Source organism: Triticum dicoccoides, chromosome 1B (genome assembly GCF_002162155.2).
Source record: "Triticum dicoccoides isolate Atlit2015 ecotype Zavitan chromosome 1B, WEW_v2.0, whole genome shotgun sequence".
NCBI classification, from domain to species: Eukaryota; Viridiplantae; Streptophyta; class Magnoliopsida; order Poales; family Poaceae; genus Triticum; species Triticum dicoccoides.
This window is the reverse complement of record NC_041381.1, coordinates 66,534,140-66,543,130: the sequence shown is the minus strand read 5'-3', so window position 1 is coordinate 66,543,130 and position 8,991 is coordinate 66,534,140.

Genomic DNA, 8,991 nt, shown 5'->3' with positions numbered 1-8,991 from the left:
CATAGGACGCGCCCCCTGTCTCGTGGGCCCCTCGGGCAGCCACCGACGTACTTCTTCCTCCTATATAAGCCTACATACCCCGAAAACATCCAGGGAGCACCCGAAGAAACATTTCCGCCACCGTAACCTTCTGTATCCGCGAGATCCCATCTTGGAGCCGTCGCCGGCGTTCTGCCGGAGGGGGATTCCACCATGGAGGGCTTCTACATCAACACCATAGCCCTTCTGATGAGTTGTGAGTAGTTTACCACAGACCTTCGGGTCCATAGTTACTAGCTAGATGGCTTCTTTTCTCTTTTTGGATCTCAGTACAATGTTCTCCCCCTCTCTTGTGGAGATCTATTCGATGTAATCTGTTTTTGCGGTGTGTTTGTCGATATCCGATGAATTGTGGGTTTATGGTCAAGTTTATCTTTGGATAATAATTGAATCTTCTCTGAATTCTTTTATATGATTGAGTTATCTTTGCAAGTCTCTTCAAATTATCGGTTTGGTTTGGCCTACTAGATTGATCTTTCTTGCCATGGGAGAAGTGCTTAGCTTTGGCTTCAATCTTGCGGTGTTCTTACCCAGTCACAGAAAGGGTTGCAAGACATGTATTGTATTGTTGCCATCGAAGATAAAAAGATGGGGTTTATATCATATAGCTTGAGTTTATCCCACTACATCATGTCATCTTGCTTAATGTGTTACTCTGTTCTTATGAACTTAATACTCTAGATGCATGCTGGATAGCGGTCGATGTGTGGAGTAATAGTACTAGATGCAGGCAGGAGTCGGTCTACTTGTTGCGGACGTGATGCCAATATACATGATCATGCCTAGATAACGTCATAATTATTCGCTTTTCTATCAATTGCTCGACAGTAATTTGTTCACCCACCATAATACTTATGCTCTCGAGAGAAGCCTCTAGTGAAACCTATGGCCCCCGAGTCTATCTCTTATCATATTTGCTTCCAATTTACTTTTATTTGCATCTTTATTTTCTGCATCTATATTATAAAATACCAAAAATATATTTATCTTATCATATTATCTCTATCAGATCTCACTTTCGCAAGTGGCCGTGAAGAGATTGAAAACCCCTTTATTGCGTTGGTTGCGAGTTCTTTGTTTGTTTGTGTAGGTTCGTGAGACTTGTTAAGAAGCCTCCTACTGGATTGATACCTTGGTTCTCAAAAACTAAGGGAAATATTTACGCTACTATTGCTGCATCACCCTTTCCTCTTCAAGGAAAACCAACACAAGCTCAAGACGTAGCACATATGTAAATGTTAACTCTTTATATTATAATACCAAAAACTAAGTGATCATGTGATATCATAGTATATCATAAGTATCCGGTCTATCCAATACCATTGTTCCACTAAGAAGGTGCTCTCATTATTACCAGCATCCTTGCTACTCTAACAATGTCCATGATCAGGAAAATAGGATCATCACAAATACATGTGCTACTCTTAGAGGCGAGACTACGGATCTGTTAGGTGTTTATGTTTCCACACATGCAACTGGGTTTCTCTGGATCTCTCATTCAAGAATAATTAAAAATAGAGCACATAAATACAAAATAATTATGAACATGGAAAATAGGATAATAACCTGGATTTACTCTTGCATCCATGTCATATTTCCAGCTTGTGACGTTGAGGGACTTGAGGATGATGGTTGAGAGGTCATGGTGCGGGAATGGGGAGTCGCCAGCAAAGATGAAGCGCGAGTGCGACACTGACGTGCAATATTTGGAGGCGGCGCGATTTGGGGTGACTGAGAGAGACCCCAGTCGCCCCATCTGAGAGGATTTAACAGTTATGACGTTTGATCCACATCACATTCCTCCCAAACAATCATAACACTTCTCGAGGAGATAAGGTTCTCTTGTACGAGTCTCATCTTGGATATTCAAGTAAGCTTCTATCCAAATGGGAAGGCCCATATATTATCTAGGACCTTTACTGGTGAGGAGCAATCAAGATAAATAGTGTTGCGGGCACCATACCGAGAATGGTGAATGCCCAGAGGTAAGTACTACGTTTTCGGCAACCCACTAGAAGTGGACACTAGTGTTATACATGTAAGTACCCCGGACAAATTCATCAAAACTAAATTTTGGAATGCTCCAGAACCGACAAAAAACATGAACATGAAAATTTATGGAAATTGTCTGAAAAAAACTCTGGAGATTATATTTTATAGTTTTTACCAAAGATAAGGAACATCGGGAAAAAGAGGCAATGGAGTTGAGCCTGGAGGGGACCACGTGGCCTAGGAGCGTGTGGTGGCCCTGTACACCACCCCTACTCCCTATTTTTTTATGATTCCTTCTGCTCGCAAAACTTTCATTCTAAATTTGCTTAGGATGGGCGACTGGACTGACAACTATATATTATCGTGCCCCTAGTTCATGAATTCTTGCACAAGGAGTAATTGGGGATCCCTGGTTTAATGTTATGGTTAGATGTTATCTTAATTATTATCTTGTATTTGTGGATAATTGCATGGAGGCTATAATAATAAGTATGTACTTTTTTCATGTGATAATAACACTTTTTATAGGAATACTGTAAGAGAGTCCCCTACAGTATAATTAGTGTAACAAACCAAATTGCAAGTATCATGACTTAAACCTGGTTGGGTGGGAAGGCATCAGCCCCTCTCGACCAGTAGTTGGCTATGCCTTAGTCTACGTAATAGCACATATTTAGGTTCCACCACACAACACTTATCGAGGCAATGAAAGTTTATATCAATGGAACTACATGAAAACACTAGGTGAGATTGTCGCCGGCCTCGAGAACGATTTGATCCAGATAAGTAATACAACCAGATTCTCCTTAGTACAATTAAGAATTGTACCACTTGCTACACCAATACATTTTTATGCAAATTACATTCTTGCAATTGCTCTCCTAATCAAACAAACAATCAAATAACCTTTGCAGCTTTTACAGTGATTCCTTGCTATTTTCCATCAAGCAAATCCTTCCGCTCCATGTTGGTTTCAACACTCTACTTACAAAAAACTACAATTGCACCCCTACACTTGTGGGTTCTTAGGGGTTGATTCTTGGAACCCTCATGTTTGAAATTCCTTTCATTTTCTTGGATAGGGCCTAAACAAAGACTCGAGAGCACAAATAATATTTCTCAACCCAAATTTTTCAAAAAAAAATATGCCTTGGTAGATGAAATTTCAATCATATCCATTGAATTCCTAGAAATGCACATAATGATAAATACCTAGCAAATGAACCCAAAAATACCAAATTTTGGTATGGAAAGTGCAATGGTCTGTGTTGAGTGTAGAATTATTTTTGAGCTCAAGCAATGAAAAACCTATCACTTTGCCCAAACCTTACTCGTTCTCTCTTGAAACCTATATTATTCCATGGAGATGGTCCGGTTTCTAAGTCGCGAACGTTGCAACTTATGCAAAGCCTTCTAATTTTTTTACAACAACCTCTAGGTGTTACATGAGAGCATGATGCCAAGTCAATGTTTTTCAGACTTTGTTAGCATTTGGAATTAAAAAACAATAAACTACGTGTTTGAGGTCGAGTTTTGGCACCCCCATGTCTAGATTTTATTTTTATTTTCTTGGATAAGGCCTAAACATAGACTCAAGAACACAAATAAAAAATTTCAAACCAATTTTGCCCACTTGTCTATGCACTTTCAGTTCAAAATTGAATTATATTCACCATATTCCTTGAAATCTCAATATATTTCTTAAATATAGCAATCCGACATCAGAAAGTGCCAAATCTATACATAAGTCATGTATGGTGTATATTGAGTGTATAAACAAATTTCAAGCTCAACCGATGTAACAACTGTACCAGCACAAGCCTAATGTTTGCATTCAGGGACAACTTTGTAATTTATATTTAGTTTACGGATGCTTATGTATGAGTGTTTTTCTTTTTCTTCTCAGCATGTAAAATTTTCTTTCAATCCAACTTCATCTCTCGTGCTATTTCAGAAAGCCATTTCACACCTGTCCAAATCCCAAAACTCAACCTAACTTTTTCTAAATATTAAATAAAAAATTGAGTTATAATTTTACTTCAATATAGAATATTCCAAAAAAATCCCACAAATCACATTTAATGTGTAAGGTTACCATATTAAAGTTCATCCCATTTGGAGTTCACTTTAATGGGTTTAGAAACTCAAATAGTTTGAATTAAATTCGACTTGTTTGAATTTGAACTTCTCTAATAATTCCCAAAGCATCCAATATTGATAATACAATAGCATGAAATAATCAAAAAATATAAATAGGTTGGAGACATATCAGCATCCCCAAGCTTTATTCTTGCTCGTCCTCGAGTAGGTAAATGATAAACATAATTGTTAATGTTGAACGCTACCTAGCATGTTTATCATGTAACCTATTTTATGGTAAAATATCCATGAATACAAGAACATAATCATTACTTTTTCAAAATATATGATGCTCAACGAATGTTATCCCTACTCACTGAATGACTTTAGTTGAGCTTCAAATTTAATGGCATGACTTTGCTGGGTAATACGAATGTTATACCTAGCATGCTTTTTAAAAATATAATGGGACGACTCCGCCTTCATGGCATAGATATAAATCATGAGCACCCCGGTGTCAAACCAAGCAATTGGATCATACATTTTAACGCACTTCGGCATTTTCAACTCCACTTTTTCATAAAAGTAGGAGCCCATCACATCTATGATGATACATGTTTTTGTCATAATTATCGTCATAGAAGTATCATAAGCATGAAAGAAAAAATTCGTTCGGCCCATAATGTCACAGATATGTCTTTTTTGTAGTGGTAGCACCTGTCGGCCAAGCATGACTTGACAGCTCCACCATAGCTCCATGCAAGACGAAGCCACTCAACCACTTGTCTGTGTCTTCCAGCGCTGCTCCACAAATGATGCTTCCAAGAGAGAAACGGCACCGTAGTACCGCCATAGTCCGATCTGGAAGACCAAATCCTAGGGTTTCTCCCGAAGCAGCATGAGTGGGTCGACAACAGTTACATGACGATGCCTTCATCAAGGTAGCAGCACAAAATGCCGCCATTACCCGCCAATGGCTCGGTTTTCACCGGCAACTATGTCTCCCCGACTCATAGTCGGGACTAGATGATAAATCTTGAGATCCGACCAGCCAGCTACAGGCTGACCACCTCTGACGGAAGAGATGACCACCACTGTCGACTGCACTGGTCAGAACAGATATGGCCGAAGGTGCCGCCAATGCGATCACCAGGCCCTCCACGCCACCGTCGCTGATCCAAAGGTGGATAGCATGCTGACCGCAACGTCGCCGCCACCCGAATAGGGCTATCCGCCGTGCCCGCAGCCCACGCCACCTCCGACACTGCCGCGCCACCACCATCGCCATCATGCCGATCGGATCGGGTGCGCCTCCACATGATTCAGGGCCCCCGCACAGCCCCAGATCCGCCGGGAAGAGGCGATGTCCTCCGCCACCGCCGTCGGCCCCCAGGCTTAGGCCGGCGGCATCCCCCGGCATGGCAGAGGGAGGGGAGGAGGGACTGTGCGCCCCCTGTGGCTGGGCTTAGGGTGCCGCCCGTGTCGCCCAAGCGGGGACGAAGGGGGGACACTGATACGTCTCCGTCCTATCTATAATTTTTTTATTGTTCCATGCCAATATTTTACAACTTTTACATACTTTTGGGAACTTTTTATACTATTTTTGGGACTAACATATTGATCCAGTGCCCAGTGTCAGTTCCTGTTTGTTGTATGTTTTTTGTTTCGCAGAAAGTCCATATCAAAGGGAGTCCAAATGCGATAAAAACTTACGGAGATTTTTTTGGAATATATGTGATTTTTGGGAAAAAGAATCAATGCGAGACGATGCCCGAGGGGGCCACAAGGCAGGGGGCGTGCCCTGGTCCCTTGTGGTCACCCTGTAAGGTGTTCGGTGCCTTTATTTCACCGCAAGAAAACTAATATTCAGATAAATGTCATGTTAAAATTTCAGCCCAATCGGAGTTACGGATCTCCGGGAATTTAAGAAACGGTGAAAGGCTAGAATCTGGGAGCGCAGAAATAGAAGGAAACAAGAGAGAGATCCAATCTCGGAGGGGCTCCCGTCCCTCTGCCGCCATGGAGGCCATGGACCAGAGGGGAAACCCTTCTCCCATCTAGGGGGAGGTCAAGGAAGAAGAAGAAGGAGGGGGTCTCTCTCCCCCTCTCTCCCGAGGGCGTCGGAACGCCACCGGGGCCATCATCGTGACGGCGATCTATACCAACAACTTCGTCGCCGTCATCACCAACTCTCTCCCCCTCTATGCAGCGGTGTAACACCTCTTCTCCCCGCTGTAATCTCTACTTAAACATGGTGCTCAACGCTATATATTATTTTCCAATGATGTATGGTTATCCTATGATGTTTGGGTAGATCCGTTTTGTCCTATGGGTTGATTGATGAACGTGATTGGTTTGAGTTGCATGTTTTATTATTGGTGCTGTCCTATGGTGATCTTCGTGTCGCGCAAGCGTGAGGGATCCCTGTTGTAGGGTTTGCAATATGTTCATGGTTTTCTTATGCTGGGTGGCGCGAGTGATAGAAGCAGAGACCCAAGTAAGTAGGTTGTTTGCGTATGGGAATAAAGAGGACTTGATACTTTAATGTTATGGTTGGGTTTTACCTTAATGATCTTTAGTAGTTACGGATGCTTGCTAGAGCTCCAATCATAAGTGCATATGATCAAAGAAGAGAAAGTATGTTATCTTATACCTCTCCCTCATATAAAATTGCAATAATGATTACCGGTCTAGTTATCTATTGCCTGGGGACAAATAACTTTCTTATGACAAAAAGATCTCTACTAAAACTAATTTAGTTGTTTCTTTATCTAAACAGCCCCTACTTTTTATATACGTGCTCTTTATTATCTTGCAAACATATCCTATCACACCTATAAAGTACTTCTAGTTTCATACTTCTCTAGGTAAAGCGAATGTTAAGCGTGCATAGAGTTGTATCGGTGGTCGATAGAATTTGAGGGAATATTTGTTCTACCTTTAGCTCCTCGTTGGGTTCGACACTCTTACTTATCGAAAGAGGCTACAACTGATCCCCTATACTTGTGAGTTATCATACACCAAGACTAATGTAGCCAACTAGAAAACCTAATTGTATTGGGTCTTTTGGGGATGCGAGAGACTCGTTGTGTTTGATTGCAGTGTTGTTTGAGAGAGACCGTCTTCATACTACACCTCCCATGGAATGATAAACCTTAGGTCATCCACTTGAGGAAAATTTATTGTTGTCCTACAAAACTTTGCTCTTAGAAGCCTAACAAAGTCTACAAGAATAAAGTTGTATAGTAGACATTAGTAATGCGTCCAAATTACGTCTTAACCGGAATGTGCACTGCATCAAGAGTTAGTTGTCCAACCGTAGGCCCTTTCCATGGCATGTGGTTACCTCGATTATTAGGATAAATCAGACAAATGCATTGGGTGTTTAATGACCACACCTCATGTATCCCCACAGATTGGGTCCACGCCACCATACTAAACCTTTTTTTCACTAGCCTTATGAATAGTGCTTCACGTTATCCCTACCCTTAACCTCCTCGTGGCTCAAACTCCATGATCCTTGTTACCTGCAGGGTTGAATAACGCAAGAGAGAAAATACACAACTACGATGCACTTTTATTTCACACATACATGAAATTAGTTCAAAGTCCTTCCATTGATTCCTCAAACAAACACATCGGTTGCAAGGCCATGCCTCATCCCATGACCATACCGAATAACACAAACATGGCGATTGGATCACAAGAAGAAATCATTGAAGAACACAGCAAGATGAATGCTTTATTCATAATATGTCGTACAATGGTTGCCGGTTGCGATAAACGATAATAAGTATAGCTAACTTGGAGGTGGTTTGTTGCCGTGATGGTAAAGGCAGGGCTATGGAGATGAGATGGGAAATGGCGGCGGCTAGGGTTGGCGAATGGCCTTTGGTGCGGAGATGAGGTTTTGGTGACTACTCTGTTGCGAATTTGACAATGGCCCCTTTGTAATAGTTGCAAGCACTTGCGCCCATACCTAACATTGTCTTGCGCTCTGTTGCTTCTGTTGCGCCTCCCACTTAATCTCCTCTATCTTCATTTTGGTCCTTTCCATGTATATGCTTGATTTTACTAATATAGAGCCCATTTTCTCGTGGAAACAAAATAAAGTGAGGATTTTGCGATTTCTTGCATTCTGTTAGTCATTAGTAGTAATATCGGAGTGAATATCTCAGATTTATAAGATAATACTGGTTTAAACTACGGTATGATGAGCGTAAAAATAACACTCATCACCCACATGGAAAGAAATGTGGGTCTAGAACTAGGAAATGAACAAGTTGTATTACAAGAAAAGATGATTTGGAAAATATGTTAAGTAGAATTTCAGAAGAAAGATAAATATAAAAAATGATGAAATTAAATTATATAGTGTAATAATGATATTTTTTGCACATAAAATAATTTGATGATATCTAGGTATATGCTTAACCATTTGAAATTTTGGTAAGATTTTAAATGCACTTCTAGACATTTCTACAATCTCCTTCCTCTTTGTTAATTTTTCTATGTTTATCTTTTATCTATTATTTTTCTTTGTTTATTTTCATTAATTTATGATGACTTTTTAAATTTTGAAAGTGTTTCTCCCCTATTTCTGAAATTCCTTTGGAAAAATTTAAAAAATGTCACCATAAGTTAGTATTTATTTAATATTTGGGTTTAATGTTTTCCAAACTAGGTTACAATTACTCAACTATGTGTTTACCACATAGACATGACACTGTGAATAATATTGACGCCTAGATGTTGCAAAAACCGAAGCCACCACGATTTGGGAGGACATGGCCAAGTAAATGATTCTTAGGAGTGTGATCTAATCGGTATTGTAGTTCGATTGTTAAGTGTGACTCCTTATTGTGATATATTGGTCATGTG